The sequence below is a fragment of the Stegostoma tigrinum genome, chromosome 21, assembly GCF_030684315.1.
Source record: "Stegostoma tigrinum isolate sSteTig4 chromosome 21, sSteTig4.hap1, whole genome shotgun sequence".
NCBI lineage: Eukaryota > Metazoa > Chordata > Chondrichthyes > Orectolobiformes > Stegostomatidae > Stegostoma > Stegostoma tigrinum.
Window position 1 is genome coordinate 36,574,151 of NC_081374.1, and position 22,493 is coordinate 36,596,643.

Consider the following 22,493-nt stretch of genomic DNA (forward strand, 5'->3'; position numbering starts at 1 on the left):
CCTTTGACTATATTTAACACTTAGCTAACCCATGCTGTCAAACTCAGAACATAGTGCCCAGCAATCAATGTAATTCTGTGACTTGCTGAACAATCTTGACAGTGCTAAGAGTATTAACAATCAATTTAGGATTTTCAGGTGTACTTGTAATAGAGCTCACTGAGTTGCGGAAAGCTACATGAATCTGTATGCAGGGTCCTGTCAACTGCAAGCCTAAAGAACTTATGCAAGAATTGCACCTCTTTGAATTAAACAAAAGCCTTGGGGAGAACTGTTCCCTGGTGCATTCTCCATATACCATAGGAGAAGCAATGGCCTAAGTAGTATTGGTCAGAAATCACATGACACCGGATTATAGTCCAACAGGTTTATTTGAAAATGTAAGCTTTCTCAACCTCACACCTTCTTCAAGTGTTAGTGAGAGAGGTAGCATCAGGCACAGAATTTCTATGTAAAAGATCAACAGGTCACATCACTGATGAGGATGTATTAAACAAACCTAAGATTCTTTAATCAGGCTTTAATTGATTGATATGTATATATAAATCACCAAATTCCTTTCAAGCCACTGTCCTGACAGAACTAAAGGTTCTATCATTTTATCAGTGTAAAGAAGAGGTGACATTTTAGGTCAAACAGTGCATTATAAGTTTGAGGCCATGTTTAGAATCTGTTTTTGTTTTGGTTTTGAGTCCTCCACATCATGATTAAGTGGGATTATCACTAAACTACTTATTCAGAAACTCAGCTAAATGTCCTGGGGACTTGAGTTTGAATCCTGCTGTGGCAGATGCTGGAATTTGAATTCAATTTTTTTTAATGGAGTTAAGAATCTACCGATGATCATAAAACCATTGCTAATGGTTGGAAAAACCCATCTGGCTCACGAACGAACTTCGGGGAAAGAAATTTTCCATCCTCATCTGGTCAGGCCTGTGTGACTCCAGATCCACAGCAATATGATTGACCCTCAACTACCCTCTGAAATGGCCCAGCAAGCTACTCACTTCAAGGGCCCATGTCACTAATAAAATAAACCAGAACCAGATTCCCCCTGTCAATCAACCAATCAATGCCATTTTACTCACAGTATAAATTACCATTACCAATGAAATTTAATATTCCTGTGTCTGTTTTGATAAAGGCAAGGATTTTAATGATATCATGTACAATAGAGAAATTATACTCATTCTGATTTTCTCGCTATTCTTAATGATCAAAAGAAAATGGGTCACTTTCTTTATTAAATATTATTTTGTTAATATTAAAGATCAATTTGAATGTTTTAACCCTTCATTTATCCCTTCCCTCCTGACTTATGCTAGAGTACATCTGGAGAGTGGTGGTTGAGCTCCAGTATCTCATCTAACAGGACATTTGTCATGTACAGATGTGAATGTCAGGTAGAAGAAAGTTGCTTATCCATAGAGACATTAAAGTCAAGCTTAATTCTTTCCTTGCCTCAAGTCCATGAACGTCAGAAAGCAATCAGGAACATGGATTTAAACCATTCCTACATCTCATTTTAAAAAAAACAGGACATGGGTGTCACTGGCAGTGCTCTCATTTGTTGTCTCCCTTACTTGTACTTGAGAAGGGGCGCTGAGCTGCTTTGTGGGCTGCTGCAGTCCACGTGTTTTATGTACAAGCACAGTACTGCTACAGAGAGAGTTCTAGGATTTTGACCCAGTGACACTGAGCGAGCAGTAATATAGTTCCAAACCAGGATGGTGTCTGACTTGTGGAGGGACTTGAAGATGGAGACATTCCCATGTATCTTCTACCTTTTGACCTTCCAGGCAATAGATATGGAAGGTTTGAAAGCTGCTGCTAAAGGAAGTTTTGTGAGTCATTGACACACATCTTGTACGTAGCAATGAGCACAGTGATGAAGGAAGCGAATGTCAAGTTAATCGAAGAAATACTGATCAAGCATTAACTTTGTCTTCAGTACTGCCAAGCTTCTTGAGTATTGTTGGAGCTCTACTTGTCTAGATAAGAAGGAGAATATTTCATTACTCATCCTTATGGATAAGTTTTGGAAAGTTAGGAGGTGCATAAATCCCCTGTGACAGGGAACAGTTTTAAAATAAGGGGTCTCTCATTTAAGATAGAAATGAGAACAATTGTTTTCTCTCAAAGCATTATGAGTCTGTGGAGTTCTCTTCCGCAGAGAGCAGTGGAAACAGAAACGTTGAATGTTTTTGTAATGTATTTTTAATGTATTCTCAACTAATGGAATCAAAGGATATCAGTAAGAAAGTGGATTTGAGGCCATAATTAGATCAGCTGTGATCTAATTGAATGACTGAATAGTCTCACGGTGCTGAATAGCCTGCTGTTCCTGATGCCTGTTTTTGTAAATATGTACACATTTGCAGAATCCTCAGCCTCTCCCTGCTCTTGTAGCCACAGTATTTACATGGCTGGTGAAATTCAGTTTCTGGCCAATGGTTGTTGTTGATATTAACACATGTTGCTATTCCTTCGTTTTCACTGGGTGAAATCCTGGAACTGTGCTTTGGAGAGCACATAGTTTATACATACTGCCTAATGTACTGTTGGGTTTGGGTATACTTCGTTACAGGAAGAGATGAAAATTAACATGTTGGAACACTATTGATCAGCAGGTAACATGTGTTTGAAGAGTGTTCCTGGAATCCTGATATTCTTCAATAATGATCCCTTTGTTTAAATTAGCAATCATCATGTAGCATTTGGTATTTGTGTTAAAAGTTAATAACACAACAACTCCAAAGATGTTGGTCATTGGGGATTCAATAACGGTAATGCCATTGCAGTCAAGTAATGAACGCAAAGATGACCAGATACTCTGGGGGTCAATCCACCTGATTATCTTTGGTTGTGTATTATATCACGCACTCACAAAGCCCTTTTGTCCCAACATTGCCTTAAAAATAATATCCATAACTTCTCCTATCTTCTTTAACATTTAATCAAGACCTAGCTGTTAGCTGCTGATGGTCTACATCGACATATTGATGGACTCACCAATCCTTTCCCCTACTTATTCTACAAGGAATAGCCTCCATTCCACTGAGAAGGATAAAGACAGCAAACGCATATGAAGACCGTAATGTCCCTACTTGCCTTTAAGTCACAGACTATCCTGATATGAACACATGTTGCTATTCCTTCGTTTTCACTGGGTGAAATCCTGGAACTCCTCTTCTAGCAACACTGCACATGTACACACGTTACAGACTGCAGCAGTCCATGAAAATGACTCATCCCTCACCTTCTCAAGAGAGAAAAAACAGTGGTCTTTTCTATGACATTTACCTCCCAAAAAACAATGAGACACAAAATTCTATTCATTTCAAAGATTTTAAAAGCACTTAAAGGGAAACATGGATGTGATCCCACAGCTATGTGATAGTTGATATACCAATTGTAAGACAGAGATAAAAGTTTAAACATTACAATTGATCTTTTCATTCCAAAGTAAACAGTTGTTTCAAATGTTCTTACAAACTTAATACTGTATACAAAGACCATAGATATTCCCACACAGAAGGAGACCAGTCAGTATATCGTACTTAGAGTCATAGAGGTGTACAGCACAGAAACAGACCCTTCGGTCCAGCTCGTCCATGCTGACCAGATATCCTGAATTAATCTAGTCCCCCTTGCCAGCATTTGGCTGCATCACTATAAACCCTTCTTATTCATGTCCCCATCCAGATGCCCTATAAATGTTGTAATTGTACCAGCCTCCACCACTTCCTCTGGCAGCTCATTCCATACATGCAGCACCACTTGTGTGAAAAAGTTGCCTCTTCTGTCTCTTTTAATTATTTCCCTTCTGACCTTTAAACCTACTCCCTCTAGTTTTGGAACCCCCTACTCTGGGAAAAGGCTTTGGCAATTCACCCTATCCATGCCCCTCATGATTTTATAAACCTCTATAAGATCACCCCTCAGCCTCCAATGCTCCAGGGAAAAAAGCCCCAGCCTATTCAGCTTCTCCCTATAGCTTAAAGCCTCCAAATCTGGCAATATCCCTGTAAATCTTTTCTGCACATTTTCAAATCTAGCAACAGTTTTCCTACAGCAGGGAGACCAGAATTGAACACAGTATTTCAAAAGTGGCCTAATCAATATTTTGTACAGCCACAACATGGCATCTCAACTCCTATACTCAATGCACTGCCCAATTAAAATCTTCATCACTACCCTGTCTACCCGTGACTCCACCTTCAAGGAACTATGATCCTGCAGCCCAAGGTGTCTTTGGTCAGCAACACTTCCTAGCACATTACCCTTAAGAGCATAAGTCCTTATCCCAGTCCAATCTCCAGAATGGACAAACCTATGTTTGCACAGTACATGTCTCGGAAATGTCCCAAAACACTGTCTGTTCTTTGCATTCAATAAATTACTTTTGAAGTACCAATGCTATTACACAAACAAAAAAGCCACTTTATAAATGCCAAGATCCCTTCAAAACAAAATGAACAGAATTTGTAGGTGGACGAGTGAGTAGTTTTTATGATGACACATGAGGTATATTCCTAGATGACCACTCCTGATACTTTGGGGTATTTGCCATCTCTAATGGTATTGATGAAGAATCACTTGATGTTGTTTACTGTCACCAATGCTCCTCTGGCTTTGCTTTGGTTTAAGCCTATCTAATGATCAGTGGGTAGAGAATACACTGGAGTAGGATATCTGTGATGCTCCTCAGAGACAGCAAGAAGGTTTATTTAATAGTAGTGATAAGTACAACAATGTTTGGTCAGGCATAGATACTAGGATCTTAGGGAGCTGGTATAAATATACCTGCTCCCTCCAAAAGCCAGAGGAAAATACCTTGACTCTGATTGGTGCTCACAGAGGTGTGGGCGCACAGAGGTAGTTGAAATCCACAAACCCAACCATCAAAAGATACAACGCATCATCCTCCGACGCTTCCGCCATCTACAATCCGACCCCACCACCCAAGACATTTTTCCATCCCCACCCTTGTCTGCTTTCCAGAGAGACCACTCTCTCCGTGACCCCCTTGTTCGCTCCACACTGCCCTCCTACCCCAACACACCCAGCACCTTCCCCTGCAACCGTAGGAAATGCTACACTTGCCCCCACACCTCCTCCCTCACCCCTATCCCAGGCCCCAAGGTGACTTTCCATATTAAGCAGAGGTTCACCTGCACATCTGCCAATGTGGTATACTGCGTCCATTGTACCCGGTGTGGCTTCCTCTACATTGGGGAAACCAAGCGGAGGCTTGGGGACCGCTTTGCAGAACACCTCCGCTCGGTTCGCAATAAACAACTGCACCTCCCAGTCGCAAACCATTTCCACTCCCCCTCCCATTCTTTAGATGACATGTCCATCATGGGCCTCCTGCAGTGCCACAATGATGCCACCCGAAGGTTGCAGGAACAGCAACTCATATTCCGCTTGGGAACCCTGCAGCCCAATGGTATCAATGTGGACTTCACCAGCTTCAAAATCTCCCCTTCCCCCACCACATCCCAAAACCAGCCCAGTTCATCCCCTCCCCCCACTGCACCACACAACCAGCCCAGCTCTTCCCCCCCACCCACTGCATCCCAAAACCAGTCCAACCTGTCTCTGCTTCCCTAACCTGTTCTTCCTCTCACCCATCCCTTCCTCCCACCTCAAGCCGCACCTCCATCTCCTACCTACTAACCTCATCCCATGTCCTTGACCTGTCCGTCTTCCCTGGACTGACCTATCCCCTCCCTACCTCCCCACCTATACTCTCCTCTCCACTTATCTTCTTTTCTCTCCATCTTCGGTCCGCCTCCCCCTCTCTCCCTATTTATTCCAGAACCCTCACCCCATCCCCCTCTCTGATGAAGGGTCTAGGCCCGAAACGTCAGCTTTTGTGCTCCTGAGATGCTGCTGGGCCTGCTGTGTTCATCCAGCCTCACATTTTATTATCTTGGATTCTCCAGCACCTGCAGTTCCCATTATCACTCATTCAAGATGGCGACTGTATTTCCCATTTTTGGTCCAGGAGTGTGGGTTGGATAGGGAGACAGGCCGGGTGACCTGGGCAGAGTGAAGGAGACTGTTGGTTCCTAATGTGGGCACGCAACAACTCTGCATATGAAATCTGGCACTGCTCAAAGTTTAAAAATAAAAATTATAATGTAAGATGCTCCTCCTGCTCACAATTCTCAATCCATTCACTGCCTAATCTATACCATCCCACCTAATGAGTGGTACCCATCCTAATGACCTGTGCCCACCCTATGATCCCCATTTACTCCCTGGCAATCAATGCCCCAACCAATCCCAGGGCTCCTCGTAACCCTTATGCCAAGGAAAATCCGTCTACCCATTCCCCATGGCCCTTAATAAACCCATGCAGACTTGTACTCAAAGGCCGATCTGCTACAGCCTTCATGCTCCTCATTCCCAAATCACCATCATTGGATCTTTACAGACCCAAAGACAACTCAGTATCAACTCACAACCACTCTCACCACCCTTTGCCCTTCTTTCTCCAGGCCAACTCACCTTTTACCCAGCACAGGCATTCTTCTGTAAGCAGGCTGAAGAACATAAAATTGTCTATTTGTTGAAAATATCACTATTGAGAAAAGAAATCTTTAATTGATACAAAAAGACATTTCAAAACATTGAAATTTGTTCAACTATGTCGTTATGGAAACTAATATTTCACTTAGCTACTCAATCCCTTTTGTAAATAAACATAAAGAAACAAATAGTAATCTGCTCACCACCACCTTCTCAACACAACTCTGGGAAAGCAGTAAATGCTGTTTCAGAGATAGTAGGCACAGCAGATGCTGGAGAATCTGAGATAGCAAGGTGTAGAGCTGGATGAAAGTAGCAGGCTAAGCAGCATCAGAGGAGCAGGAAAGCTGACGTTTCAGGTCCAGACCCTACTTCAGAAGAAGTGTCAAGACCTGAAACATCAGCTTTCCTGCTCCTCTGATGCTGTTTGGCCTGCTGTGTTCATCCAGCTCTACACCTTGTTATCTTTATTGTAGCAGTAAATGCTGGCTAGCCAATGACAGCATTGTCTCACAAATGAATAAAAAAAATAGAATTCTATTCCATTGGCACTTAGAACTGTCCATCAAAATACTTACTTAACAGACATTCATTGTGAAAATGTTCGTTTGGGAAAACAGTCATGCAGCAGAAATCTTATAATGGCTTTTGTCATCAAGAAGGCTGAAGTACGAAAACTATTTTTTTAACTCCACACATTTTTACAGACAGTTCTGTGACAGCTCCAGCAGTCCAGATCACTCTTCAAGTCATCAGCAAAGTGACATGAGAGTTCATCAACAGTACTATTAAGGAGTATTTGCTCAAAAACTTCCCCACGGCTGATCAGCTTGGGTCTGTCAAGGCCATTCACCTCCTGACTCCATTACAGTCTTTGTCCAAACACGGACAAAGTAGATGAAATCCACAAGTAAAGTGCAAGGAACAAGACAACAAGGTAGCTTTTATCTGAGATAATAAAATGTGAGGCTGGATGAACACAGCAGGCCAAGCAGCATCTCAGGAGCACAAAAGCTGACGTTTCGGGCCTAGACCCTTCATCAGAGAGGGGGATGGGGAGAGGGAACTGGAATAAATAGGGACAGAGGGGGAGGCGGACCGAAGATGGAGAGTAAAGAAGATAGGTAAAGATAGTAAAGAAGATAGCGGAGGCTTGGGGACCGCTTTGCAGAACACCTCCGCTCAGTTCGCAACAAACAACTGCACCTCCCAGTCGCAAACCATTTCCACTCCCCCTCCCATTCTTTAGATGACATGTCCATCATGGGCCTCCTGCACTGCCACAATGATGCCACCCGAAGGTTGCAGGAACAGCAACTCATATTCCGCCTGGGAACCCTGCAGCCATATGGTATCAATGTGGACTTCACCAGTTTCAAAATCTCCCCTCCCCCTACTGCATCCCTAAACCAGCCCAGTTCGTCCCCTCCCCCCACTGCACCACACAACCAGCCCAGCTCTTCCCCCCCACCCACTGCATCCCAAAACCAGTCCAACCTGTCTCTGCTTCCCTAACCTGTTCTTCCTCTCACCCATCCCTTCCTCCCACCCCAAGCCGCACCCCCATCTACCTACTAACCTCATCCCACCTCCTTGACCTGTCCGTCTTCCCTGGACTGACCTATCCCCTCCCTACCTCCCCACCTATACTCTGTCCACCTATCTTCTTTACTCCCCATCTTCGATCCGCCTCCCCCTCTCTCCCTATTTATTCCAGTTCCCTCTCCCCATCCCCCACTCTGATGAAGGGTCTAGGCCCGAAACGTCAGCTTTTGTGCTCCTGAGATGCTGCTTGGCCTGCTGTGTTCATCCAGCCTCACATTTTATTATCTTGGAATTCTCCAGCATCTGCAGTTCCCATTATCTCTGATAGCTTTTAGCTGAGTATGGCACCAAAAAGCACTCGCAAAACTGAAACCAACGAGAATCAAAGGGAAAACTCCCCACCGGTTGCATTCATAACTAACACAAAGAAAGATGGTTCTGGTTGTTGAAGCTCTGGTATCCCAGTCGCAGGGATCACTGCAGGAGTTTGACATTTTCCAGCTGCTTCATCAATGGCGCCCCCCCGCCACCCCCCCCCCACCCCGCTCCTTCCTAAGGTCAGAAGTGGGAATGTTCACTGATGATTGCACAATGTTCAGCATTGTTCATGATTTCCCAGATACAGAAGCAGCCCATTTCCATATGCAACAAAAACAGGAGTTGCTGGAAAAGCTCAGCAGATCTGGCAGCATCTGTGAGTAGAAATCATTAATGTTTCGGGGTCAGTGACCCCTCCACAGGACACGAGCCCGAAATGTTAACTCTGATTCCTCTTCACTGATGTTGCCAGACCTGCTGAGTCACCTCTGTTTTTGTTTCTGATTTACAGAATCCGCAGTTCTTTCGGTTTTTATTTCCACATGCAGCAACTCGTGGACAACACACCACATTTAATCTGATAAGTGGTACTTAGAATTTACACCACACAAGTGCTAGGCAATGACCATCTCCAACCAGAGTGAGTTTAACTACTTCCCCTTTAAGTTCAATGGCATTACCATTATTGAATCCTCTAGGTACCAATATCTTGGGGGTTACCAATCATCACAAACTGAAGTCAGCCAGCCATATAAATACTGTGACGACAAGAACAGGTCAGAGGTTAGGAATTCTGTGGTGAGTAATTCATGTTATGTCTCCCCAATGTCTGTCTGCCATTTTCAAGGCACATCAGAAGAGTGAAGAAACTGTCTTCATTTATCTGAACGAATGTAGCTCTAACAACACAAGAGAGGCTCATGACAGAGCAGGACAAAGTAGCTTATTTGATTGCAATCCCATGCATCACTTTCAACATTCACTCCCTACACCGTCAACGCACTGTGGCAACAGTGTGTACCATCTCTGAGACTTGGAACTAAACCACTGTTCCTTCAATGGGTCAAAATCCTGCAACCCCAACCCCTCACTAACTTTACTGCGCCAAAAAGGCAGCTCACCACCACCTTCTCATTTGGGATGAACGATAAAGGTTGACCCAGCCAGCAACGTCAATATTTCAAAAATGAATGAACAAAATATGTTTACACATCGGGCTGTAGAGTCATAGCAATTTACAGCATGGAAACAGACCATTTGGTCCGACACGTCCAAGCCAACCAGAAAATCGGGCTGCTTTGCCCTGGATATTATTCTCCCAAGCCCACAATTACAATTTGGAATACTTTCACTGAAGGTAAGTTTGAAAAATAAATTGCACCACTTGCATTAGCTTGATAAAACCATTGATCACAATATTGACACTGGCTTCAGTGCAAAGTTTACATTGGCGCTCCCAAAGGAGTGAGAAGTGCTGCTTTGTCAGAGCTACAGCTTTCAGATGAGATTTTAAATCAAACACACCATCTGTTCTTTCAAGTGAATCTAAACAATCCCATAACAGTATTTCTAAGAAGATCTGGAGTTATCCCCAATTTCCTGACCAATGTTTTTTCCCTCTGTTAGTAGCACTGAAAGATGCTGTGTTATCACAATGCACTTCAAAAATTCTGTCCAGTTTAGCCCCACACCTTAACTTTGTGCCTATGATCCTACAGATTAATTTTCAAGTATGTGGCCTCTTGGAATTTCCTATGAAACCTGATCCACCACACTGTCAGGTGGTGCATCTAGTATCATAACAAGCTTTGGTGCAAAGAAATTTCTTTGACTTTCCCCATCAGTTCTTTTGCTGATTATTTTACATCTATGAACTCTAGCTACCAACACATTTGCTAAATAAAAAGCTCTTTTTTACTTTAATTGGGGCCCATATAATTTTTTAACATCAGTTAGGTCTCCCCTTAACTTTAAAGAGAATAAACTTCTCTAGCCTCCATACTTTGCTTAAATCTTTCATCTCTGGTGGCATGCTGTTAAACTTCTTGTCCCTCCTCAGGATCTTGACATCCTTCTTAAGATGTGGCACCCTATTGAGGCTGGAGGTTTGATGAAGTTTAGCATGACTTCCTTGCTTTTGCAATTAGTACATGATTAATAAAGCCGTGTCCCTTAAAGTTTTTAAGCCACTTTAACAACTTGTCCTGTCACTTCCAAAAATTTAACAGTGCATTCTAAGATCCCTCTGTTGCTGAACTTGCTACTATTTTGACAATGCTGCCTCTCCATGTTGCTTACCTCGACATGCATCACTTCACATTTATCCACATTAAAACAAGATGACCGTACATTTCATTGGTCTAAGTTCTCCTGAAGTCTGTTATGTACCTCTTCACTTCTTCGAAAAGACTTATGTTGACTGCAAACCTCAAACTTATATTCATGTTACTCAAGTTCAGATTATTTATGTGATAGATGAAAAACAATGACCCCAATGAGAGACATGATGCTCTGTGTCAATGTGTCAATATCACAACAGCAGCATGTGCCAGCAGCTTATGTGGCAAACACAATGAAAATGCTTCACGTGAATGGCAACATGTGAAAGTCAAAAGGGGATGGGTCCTCAGTAGAGTGAAGAAGAACTAGATTTAGTTGGGGTGGTCACAGTCAGGCAGGCACTTGGTCCTACCAGAATCCTAGGAACCTCACCCTTGTTTGGGATTGGGCCATGGTCAATCCTGCAAGTGCAGTCCAGGGATTACCAGCATGTCAGTCAGGAAGCTGTTGAGACATCAGACTGGGAGATGATCTAGTTTTTCCTGCAAAATAAGAGAAAGGGAGGGATTGAGTGTGATAGAAGTGGATACAAGAGCAGTTAGTGGCCACACATATGTAGGAGAGGTGGAAAGGTGTCCCCAGTGTTTGAGCAGTTACGTCAGAGGGCTGAAAGGGTTAGTAATTTAGGAGGATGATGATCCATTAAATCTCATAGGCTGTATGTCTGTACAACTGTAAGAGATATTCTCATGACATCATCGCTGTATCTTGGCATGTGGTCTAAGGTATAAATATTGTACACCCCATCTTAATTCAAATTACTTGCAAGGATGTTGCCAGGATTGAAGGGTTTGAGCTATAGGGAGAGGCTGAATAGACTGGGGCTATTTTCCCGGGATCTTCAGAAGGTGAGGGCTAACCTTAAGAAACTTATAAAATCATGAGGGGCATGGATAGGGCGAATTGTCAAGGTCTTTGCCCCAGGGTAGGGGAGTCAAAAACCAAATCTCAAAGGTTTAAGATGAGAGGGGAAAGGTTTAAAAGAGACTACAGGGCCAACTTTTATACGCAGAGGATAATGCATGTATGGGACAAGTTGCCAGAGGAACTGGTGGAAGCTGGTACAATAATAACATTTAAAAGACATCTGGATGAGTACATGAAAAGGAAACACTTAGTGGATATGGGACAAAAGCTGACAAATGGGACTAGATTAATTCAGCAGATCTGATCAAAATGGATGATTTGGACCAAAGGGCTGTTTTCTAGCTGTACATCTCTATTACTCTATCAGGAGAAAGGCATTACATGTAATAGTGAATGTTGCAGTCCTTGATGCTAGGTGATGTAGCAGAGAGAAGATGGTGGCGCTTATCTTTGCATAGCACTGAAGATTGGTCTTCTTGCAGAATTGCTGGGAGTGCATTTTGAGACAGGACACAGCTCTGTGTCCTGTGCTGCTGTGTGTGTCCAGACTGCCTGGGTCTGTTAGTATGATCTTCACCAGCCTGGCCACCAGAGCCTCCTGTTTCCTGCTCTGGAAGTGGGGAGCTAGCTTTCCTTTCCTCGAAGACAGGGTTCTCGGGATCAAGCTCTGCAGCCAAAGGGGTTGTCTTGCCAAAGGTGAGTTCATCTGCCTCACCCGCCACGCAGTTCCCACAGAATTGCGATCAGCAGCTTAGTGGCGTAAATAAGGAGGTGAAAAGCAGATGAATGCGTGTGGAAATCCAGCACGGATTAGACACAGTGAAACAAACTCGCCACCACACTTTAACTACAAATGGGAAGATCCAGCCCCAGTTAACATTTCAAGTCGATTATAACCCTCCTCTGAGTTTCTCTTCACAGGTTCCATCAGACCTTCCAAGTAATTCCAGGACATCTTGTTTTTAATTCAATTTTTGAGCACCCGTGATATTTTGATTTGCCTTTTTTCAGATGCATAGCTAGGTTGGCATTATAAAGGGACAGCACAATGTAACAAGCCAACAGCAGTCAGCAAACAAAAATTAACATTGGTCCAGTGTTGCCCTTCATTGTAAAAAAATCAACAACTGTCACTGCACATCCTGACAATTACAGTTAAACTGTTCACTCCCACTAATTTGATTTGATTTGATTTATTATTGTCATGCGTACCTAGGTACAGTGAAAAGTTTTGTTTTGCATGCAGTACCGGTGGATCATATGGCACAAAGTGCTTTAGGGTAATAGAACAGAGCGAAGAATACAATGTTACAGCTACAGTGAAGATGCATAAAGAGGGAGATCAACATTGGACTTAGAACTCAGGCACACATGGTTCTGTTCGTTCTGAACTCCTCAGGTACAATAAGAAGGCAGATGGGTTACAGTCAGGGGACGGAAAGGGAACCGGCAGGCAGTGCAGGGATCCCCTGTGGCCATTCCCCTCAACAATAAGTATACCGTTTTGGATACTGTTGGTGGGGGGGGAATTACCAGGGGAAGGCAGTGGGGCACAGGTCTCTGGCACAGAGTCTTTCTCTGCTGCTCAGAAGGGAAGGGGGAAGAGGAGCAGAGCAGTAGTCATTGGGAACTCCATAGTTAGGGGGACAGATAGGAGGTTCTGTGGGGACAAGAAAGACTCACAATTGGTGTGTTGCCTCCCAGATGCCAGGGTGCATGATGTCTCTGATCGTGTTTTTGGGATCCTTAAAGGGGAGGGGGATCAGCCACAAGTCGTGGTCCACGTTGCCACCAATGACACAGGTAGGAAGAGAGATGGGGATTTACGGCAGAAATTCAGGGAGCTAGGATGGAAGCTGAGAGCTAGGAAGAACAGATTTGTTGTCTCTGGTTTGTTGCCCATGCCACGTGCTAGTGAGGTGAGGAATAGGGAGAGAGAGGAGTTGAACACATGGCTACAGGGAAGGTGCTGGAGGGAGGGTTTTGGATTCTTGGATAATTGGGGCTCTTTCTGGGGTAGGTGGGACCTCTACAAGCAAGATGGTCTTCACCTGAACCAGACGAGTACCAATATCCTGGGGGGAAATTTGCTAAGGCTATTCTGGTGGGTTTAAACTAATTCAGCAGGGGGATGGGAACCAAAATTGTAGTTCGAGTATAGAAAAGGTTGAGAGTAGGGTGGTCCGAAATTAAGTTTCAGGGGCGCAAGATGGCACCAGCAAGCAAGAAGTTGGTTTGAAGTGTGTCCACTTCAATGCCAGGAGCGTCCGGAAAAAGGTGGGTGAACTGGCAGCATGGGTTAGTACCTGGGACTTTGATGTTGTGGCCATTTCGGAGACATGGATAGAGCAGGGACAGGAATGGTTGTTGCAGGTTCCGGGATTTAGATGTTTCAGTAAGAACAGAGAAGATGGTAAAAGGGGGGAGGTGTGGCATTGTTGGTCAAGGACAGTATTACAGTTGCAGAGGGGATGTTTGAGGATTCGTCAACTGAGGTAGCATGGGCTGAGGTTAGAAACAGGAAAGGAGAGGTCACCCTGTTGGGAGTTTTCTATAGGCATTCGAATAGTTCCAGAGATGTAGAGGAAAGGATAGCAAAGATGATTCTCGATAGGAGTGAGAGAGACAGGGTAGTTGTCATGGGTGACTTCAACTTTCCAAATATTGACTGGGAATACGATAGTTCGAGTATTATAGATGGGTCAGTTTTTGTCCAGTGTGTGCAGGAGGGCTTCCTGACACAGTATGTAGATAGGCCAACAAGGCGCAAAGCCACATTAGATTTGGTACTGGGTAATGAGCCCGGCCAGGTGTTAGATTTGGAAGTAGGTGAGCACTTTGGTGATAGCGATCGCAATTCTGTTATGTTTACTTTAGTGATCGAAAGGGATAGGTGTATACCACTGGGCAAGAGTTATAGCAGGGGGAAAGGCAATTATGATGAGATTAGACAAGATTTAGGGAGCATAGAATGGGGAAGGAAACTGCAGGGGATGGGCACATTAGAAATGTGGAACTTATTCAAGGAAAAGCTCCTCTGTGTCCGAGATAAATATGTACCTGTCAGGCAGGGAGGAAGCTGTAGAGTGCGGGAGCCGTAGTTTACGAAGGAGGTGGAATCTCTGGTCAAGAGAAAGAAGAAGGCTTATGTTAGGATGAGATGTGAAGGCTCAGTTAGGGCACTTGAGGGCTACAAGGTAGCCAGGAAAGACCTAAAGAGAGAGCTCTGAAGAGCCAGGAGGAAACATGAGAAGTTGTTGGTGGATAGCATCAGGGTAAACCCTAAGGTTTTCTATAGGTATTTAAGGAAGAAAAGAATGACGAAAGTAAGATTAGGCCCAATCAAGGATAGTAGTGGTAAGTTGTGTGTGGAGTCAGATGAGATAGGGGAAGCGCTAAATGAATATTTTTCAACAGTATTCACTTTAGAAAACGACAATGTTGTTGAGGAGAATACTGAGATACAGGCTAATAGGCTAGGTGGGATTGAAGTTCACAAGGAAGAGGTATTAGAAATCCTACAGAGGGTGAAGATAGATAAGTCCCCTGGGCCGGATGGGATTTATCCTCGGATCGTCTGCGAAGCCAGGGAGGAGATTGCCGAGCCTTTGGCATTGATCTTTAACTTGTCATTGTCTACAGGAATAGTGCCAGATGACTGGAGGATAGCAAATGTGGTTCCCCTGTTCAAGAAGGGGAGTAGAGACAATCCTGGTAATTATAGACCGGTGAGCCTTACCTCAGTTGTTGGTAAAGTGTTGGAAAAGGTTATAAGGGATAGGATTTATAATCATCTAGAAAGGAATAAATTGATTAGGGATAGTCAGCACGGTTTTGTGAAGGGAAGGTCATGCCTCACAAGCCTTACTGAGTTCTTTGAGAAGGTGGCCATACAGGTAGATGAGAGTAAACCGGTTGATGTGGTGTATATGGATTTCAGCAAGGCGTTTGATAAGGTTCCCCACAGTAGGCTATTGTACAAAATGCGGACGAATGGAATTGTGGGAGATATAACAGTTTGGATCGGAAATTGGTTTGCTGAAAGAAGACAGAGGGTGGTAGTTGGTGGGAAACGTTCATCCTGGAGACCAGTTACTAGTGGTGTACCGCAAGGGTCGTTGTTGGGTCCACTGCTGTTTGTCATTTTTATAAATGGCCTGGATGAGGGCGTAGAAGGATGGGTTAATAAATTTGCAGACGACATTAAGTTCAGTGGAGTTGTGGATAGTGACGAAGGATGCTGTAGGTTGCAGAGAGACATAGATAAGCTGCAGAGCTGGGCTGAGAGGTGGCAAATGGAGTTTAATGCAGACAAGTGTGAGGTGATGCACTTTGCTAGGAGTAACCGGAAGGCAAAGTACAGGGCTAATGGTAAGATTCTCCATGTACACAGATCCTTGAAAGTTGCCACCCAGGTTGACAGGGCTGTTAAGAAGGCATACAGTGTTTTAGCTTTTATTAATGGAGTTCCGGAACCAAGAGGTTATGCTACAGCTGTACAAAACTCTGGTGCGGCCGCACTTGGCGTATTGCATACAGTTCTGGTCACCGCATTATAAGAAGAATGTGGAAGCCTTGGAAAGGGTGCAGAGGAGATTTACTAGGATGTTGCCTGGTATGGAGGGAAGGTCTTATGAGGAAAGGCTGAGGGACTTGAGGCTGTTTTCATTAGAGAGAAGAAGGTTGAGCGGTGACTTAATTGAAACTTATAAAATAATCAGAGGGTTAGATAAAGTGGATAGGGAGAGCCTTTTTCCTAGGATGGTGACGCCGAGCACAAGGGGGCATAGCTTTAAATTGAGGAGTGAAAGATATAGGACAGATATCAGAGGTAGTTTCTTTACTCAGAGAGTAGTAAGGGAATGGAACGCTTTGACTGCAACAGTAGTAGATTCGCCAACTTTAGGTACATTTAAGTCGTCATTGGATAAGCATATGGACGTTCATGGAATAGTGTAGATTAGATGGGCTTGAGGTCGGTATGACAGGTCAGCACAACATCGAGGGCCGAAGGGCCTGTACTGTGCTGTAATGTTCTATGTTCTATGTTCTATGAACTTATCCAATAACGCTGATTTCTTACAATAATTATGAACGCCCTTTTTAATTTTCCTACAATCCTTGCAGAAATGCTTTGATTGTCGACCACTGTGTAATGCTTTCGCCAAGATGAGAACTTCCCAGCTGCACCCTTCACTGTGTAATCACAGCTTTCGTCACTTCCCCGTTCAATTCACAGTCCCCCAACCTCTAGTCATAAACGCTTACCCTTCAGAAGTGTAAGGCTATAGGTATCATCACTAGATTGGAAACAGCATGCAGTGATTGCTTCAGTAACTAGCACTCAAAACACCAGCATTTCACATCCTCTCACCCACTGGTTACAAAAACATTGTTCCGTTGGTAATTACAGCATTCATTGCTTGATCGTTCAAGCTCGGGTTGATTTTCACCTTTCCTTCATTTAAGTCAGTAAACTTGTCCAACCTTCCTGAACTCAACTCATTCCCCAGCCACACTTCTTGAACATTGAAATACTGGCAGTTACAGAAATACAGTCAACAGAACAAAACTAGAGAAATAGCCAATTATTGCACTGGAGAAAATCAGTTGCGATGAATCATAACAGTAAGTGAATCAGCATCAGCAGAAAATCCCTCTGCAGTCACAAAATTTGATTCATAGCAATATTGAGATAAAGGGATTATTTCAGTTCGTATAAGCTGTTCATGTTTGGCAACCAAAGACTGAAAGACTCAAATCTATGATCAACAGTTAACCATATGCCATTTAGAACAACAAAAGCTTAAGATAAATAGTTTATTACAAATGCATGATGCTTCATACCCAAGTGACATTCAGTTCAACTCACCTTTTTGTTGCCAGTATGTGTCTTTGGTGCTGGAAGCTTAATGTTTTCACACAGTTTTGAACACTTAGCAAGCATAACACTTAGCTACACACAGAATGTTAACCATCCGTCACATTGTAATAGAACACGACATGGACCAACATCGAGGGTGGGAAGCGGGCAGCCCTTTCCCTCAATGCTGCTACACTCAGTGACCAAGCCCACCGCAAAGCATTCTGCAGAGAGAAATATGCAGAGGAGGAGATAAAGAGATAAGGGTGGAAGTTGCTGTGAGCTCAAGCCTTTTATTAACAGCAATAAAAATGAAAACAGACTTTACAAGGTGTTTTTTTTCCTTAATGCAGAAGGACATAGCAACTGACCCATTTGATTAAAGTGAGTAATGTTTTTATCCCTGGAGAGAAGGAATTGTGTTTTCTCCCTGCAGTTGGTTTTTCTATATGGGGCTCAGGGGAGATTTGCTCAATGCTCTTTTTTCAGACAACAAAATTCGAGACTTGTACTGATTGAAGTTTGAGACCAAGCAACCCTGTGCTTGAAAAAAAGTGCAGCTACTGCTGACTTATTTTTGCAGTTCTAATCAAAGCAGTGTCTACATGGTAACTCTTGGCAAAACCTTGCCTTCTTCCTGCTCTGCTGGCCCACCAGCTCATTCACCCTTTGCAAAAGGTTCATAAGGTTTGTGATCATCTTTGAAGCCAGCACGACAGCATTGCAGAGAATGTACAGATAAAGGATACTGCAGGGCAAAGCATAAATCTTCCAATAATTACTTACATAGGAATCTGCATGAAAAGGTTCTTCATCGCCTGGGGTAGATTTTATATTTGTCTGCAATATGCACTCTCTCTTTCTAACATGACAAATCGCTGATATCTAATCCTGAATTTGCAGCACATTGTATCTTTCATGTTTCCGACTGTCAAGCTATAAAAGAGACAAGGGATGAAAGGGCTGTTCATTTTGAAAGACTGAAAATTTAAGGAATGTAGACAGGATTTCTCTTCCTTTCCTGAAGGTGTTGATTCTTACAAGGATACATTTCCAGAGGTACTATCTATTCCCTGCTCATCCATGTGATGATTGTTCTTGCGTGAAACTTACCAATGTAGCAAATGTGGGGAAATAAGCATGAAAGCCAAGGGTTGCCTTAGGCACAGAGGTTGGTCTAGCTAGATTCTGAGGGATCTTGACAGCATTGATACAGAGATGTTTCCTTTCCCAGGAGAATCTAAAACTAGGAGTCACTATTTAAAAAGCAGGCGTCACCCAGATTTGGGGCGAATCTTTTTAGTCAAGTGTCATGAGTGCTTGGAAATCTATTCCTGATAAGGTGGTGGAAGCAGGATCCTTAAGGTAGAGGAGGAGTCTGGTGAAGTAAGTGGGTGAAAGATTACCAGTAGTAGGTGATAATGCGGACTTAAGTTTGCAACGAGATTAGCCATAATCCTATTGAATGGCAGAGCAGACTAGAGGGGCCAAATGGCCTATTTCTGCTCCTCATTCATAAATCCATACAAATGTTTCTTTTCTGACACTATTTGCACAGATTTTACAGAGCAGATCACTGGGAAAAGGTCTGCAACAAAAGCCTTAGGGTTGATCACAATGGGTCATATTGTGGTCTCAAAAAATCAAACATCCTTCTTCCCCCATTGCTAATACTTTATGACATTAAAGAAAAACATTGCAAGAAAACAAAAGTTTGTTTTGCTCCAGTGATTTTTCACACAGTTTGCTCATGGCAGTGCCTAGAGATCATCTTTAATTCAGATGATCCTAGAGGCGTGACAACCCCAAGATGCTGACATATCCCCTTTGTTCACCTCCCTTCCATACTTGTACCCACTGCAGAACCAAGACAAACCAGGAATTTGTAGTGCTTCAACTGTTTAGAATAATGTGGAGTATGGAAGATTGAGGGGTCATGCAATGAGGATCACTTAAGAGGAACAAAGGAATTCATCGAATCCCTTAGGTGTGGAAGCAGGCCACTTGAATCCATACTGACCCTCCGAAGAGCATCACACCCAGACCCACCCTCGACCCTATCCCTGTAATCCTGCAATTCCCACCTACTTGCACATTCCTGGGCACAATGGGGAATTTAGCATGGCCAATCCACATAACCTGCGAATCTTTGGACTGTGACAGGCAATAGGAGCACATGGAGGAAACAGGGAGAATGTGTAAACTCCACACAGACAGTTGCCCAAGGCTGGAATTGAACCCAGATCCCTGGCACTTGAGACAGCAGTGCTAACCACTGAGCTACTGTATCACTCCATAATAGACTAGAGAGTGAGATGTAGAGAGAAAATCCGTTTCTTCATGTGGGGAAGTCCAGAACAAGTGAGCATAGCCATTTCACAGGCAATGGAATTCACACAAATGGTCATGGAAATTTGGAACTCTCGCTTCAAAGAGCTGCTGAGGTTAGGTCAGTCGAAAATGTCAAAACGGAGAGTGATCGACTTTTATTAGGCAGGGGTTTAAGTATAACTAAACCAAGATATTAGATGTAGTTATCTATGCTCTAACTGAATGACAGAAAATGTTCAAGGGGCTGAATGGCCTATTCCTGTTTCTACCATCCCATTTCTGAACTTCTCCTCTGACTGAGATCATTAATGTGGCATGGGTGTTAATAAGTCATCTGCCAAGTAGCTAATTCCTATGTGATCCCAGTTAACTTTCAAAAAGGAAAAAAGGCTGTATGTGGACGTGGACATGCATTTTACAGTTATGAAAAGGATCTGACAAACTAGAGAAGTTTAAGGTAAAGTTATTAGAAAGGACAAGTCAGTAGCTGGAAGGAATGAGTCATGCATTCTGTCCTAAATACTGTCCCAATTTTCCTTAAAAGATGAAGGCATAGATCACACATTGAGAAGTACCTCACTAATATCTCAAAGGTTTGAACCATTCTGGAAGAGACTTACTGACTGTACTGCTTTCCTGAGCCAATCTGTTTCCTCCGTAATAATTTCTTCACAGTTAGACTAACTTACTCACAGTATACATTGCTAACTCCTGACAGAAATTCTTGACTTTCCTAAACTCTCGGGAAGGAATTGGATCAAATACTGGTCTGGCAAAGATCAGAAGAGAGTTGGCCATAATACCAGAAATATTTTTCAGATAAAGAACAAACTGGAAATGTTGGACATCTGAAATAGATTAAGTAAAATCTGTTGGGTCTGTACACCAGCATCAATTACCATATCTCATCAAGTAAAGGCAGGCCAAACATCTCTTTACAAATGTAACCTTTTTTCCTCTATTCTTTCTCCAAATCTCAACAGTTTTTGTTAGCTCGATGTATTCTCTAAAGAAATAGCCATAGTGTTCGACTAGGGCTAAGTCGCACACATATTGAGATGAAACTTCAGGGGTGATGAAGGGGCCTACCCCTAATAGCATTGTTCCTAAGGACATTCGGTAGACAAATTCACTTATGGAAAAGGATAGATTGAAGTTTTTGAAAGGATCAGGTGTACTGGTCTAACTAGACATTTCTTCCTGTGCATGGTTGTTAATATACAGTTGTAAGGCTTAGAGTAATGAGCCTCTGCAAATTGCAAATTGCAAATATAACCCGATGCATTGCCAACATTATTGAATTTACATACAATCTTCAATTGTGGTGTTCCTGATACATTCATTGCTCCATTTTATCCAGAACCATTTGGGCATGTTGTGGAAGATCTCTGAAATCGGTGGGTTTCAAACCCTTGACTCCTGGCTCAGAGGCCGGAACACCACCCGCTATCATAAAACTCAACATTGTCTAGCAGTGGAGGTGGGTTAATTGCCAATTAATAGGACAGTTCAGGACCTCAATAGGCCTGAGGGCAGGCACCTATCGGACACCGTACCCACCCTCCATATAATAGGGAACAGCTCATAGATGGACAGGAAGGAGGTAGGCTAGCATTTTATTTTTGTGCCACCCCCCCCACCAGTAAAAACATGCCTAGCAAGATGTGGGGGGGGGGGGGGGGGGTGGCGGTGGTGAGGGAAGAATGGTGGGCATAATATGCATCCCTTGTAAACCATGCCCAGATATTTTCAGCCTTTGTATGTGGGCTCTGGTGGTGTTGTTTCTCCAGCTATGTTTAGTGACATTGTTCAACTCATTTCCAATTCAAATAAAGTGCTCTTTGTGATAACTAAGAGAATGTGAACCCTATCTCCATCTCCTACCAATTGCCTCTCCACCACATAGTTCAGTGAGTAGATGCATCAAAATGGTTTATAATGTGGCGTTTTGTCTGTTGTGCATTCACTATTTTCAAGCACAGCACAACTTTAAGCTTCAGAGATAAAGTGAGAACTGCTGATGCTGGAGTCAGAGATAACACTGTGTGGAGCTGGAGGAACACAGCAGGTCAGGCAGCATCAGAAGCGAGGAAAGCTGGCATTCAGGTCAGGACCCTTCTTTATGCTTTGTCAATCTTGCACGAGGGATAAAACTTGTTTTTTGACCTTTCACCCTCTATAAAGGCATTGATTCTTGGTGATGTGCAGTCCATGAACATGATGATCATTACATGTCACATTCATACATATTTATTCCCGTGTCAGTTTAGTTTGTGATTGTTAGCAAGCTTTTGGACAGCGTTATCTATAGTTCATGGTGCCCTTTAAATGTAAAGGTGCCATAGTCTTAACAGACCATAGAGCTGCTCTCCCATTAGATAGAGACAACAGGCATTGGTTTAACATAACCTGAGGGTCATCACACGTCAGGTGAGGGGTGAGGTTGAGAAGGTGAGTCCTTCATGATAACCTCAGCTTGAATGCCTGTTGTATCAGATGAACCGAAGAACGTAAGAAACAGGAGGAGTAGGCCATGTGGCCCCTTGACCCTGCTCCACCATTTAGTAAGATCATGGCTGATCTTTCTTGTTGACTCAGCTCCATTTACCTGCCCACCCACTATAACTCTTAATCCCTTTACTGTTCAAAAATCTATCTATCCTGGCCTTAAAATCATTCAACAAGGTCA

At 43.2% G+C, this 22,493-nt stretch overlaps 1 protein-coding gene across 17 annotated transcripts in view; it reads right to left on the minus strand.

Moving 5' to 3' along the window:
- The window catches only part of LOC125463012 (tetraspanin-18-like), a 128,065-nt gene that overhangs the window by 22,648 nt on the left and 82,924 nt on the right, over positions 1 to 22,493 (minus strand). For 5 of the 17 annotated variants that reach the window (XM_048553613.2, XM_059653447.1, XM_059653444.1 and 2 more), the window contains one exon: positions 11,116 to 11,225. The exons of 9 other annotated variants lie outside the window; for them this stretch is intronic. The gene's annotated coding sequence lies outside the window, so the exon portion shown is untranslated. Of the gene's footprint in view, positions 1 to 11,115; positions 11,226 to 17,482; positions 17,647 to 22,493 lie in introns of those variants that run through there. 3 more of the 17 variants (XM_048553624.2, XM_048553615.2, XM_048553612.2) reach the window with 2 other exon arrangements.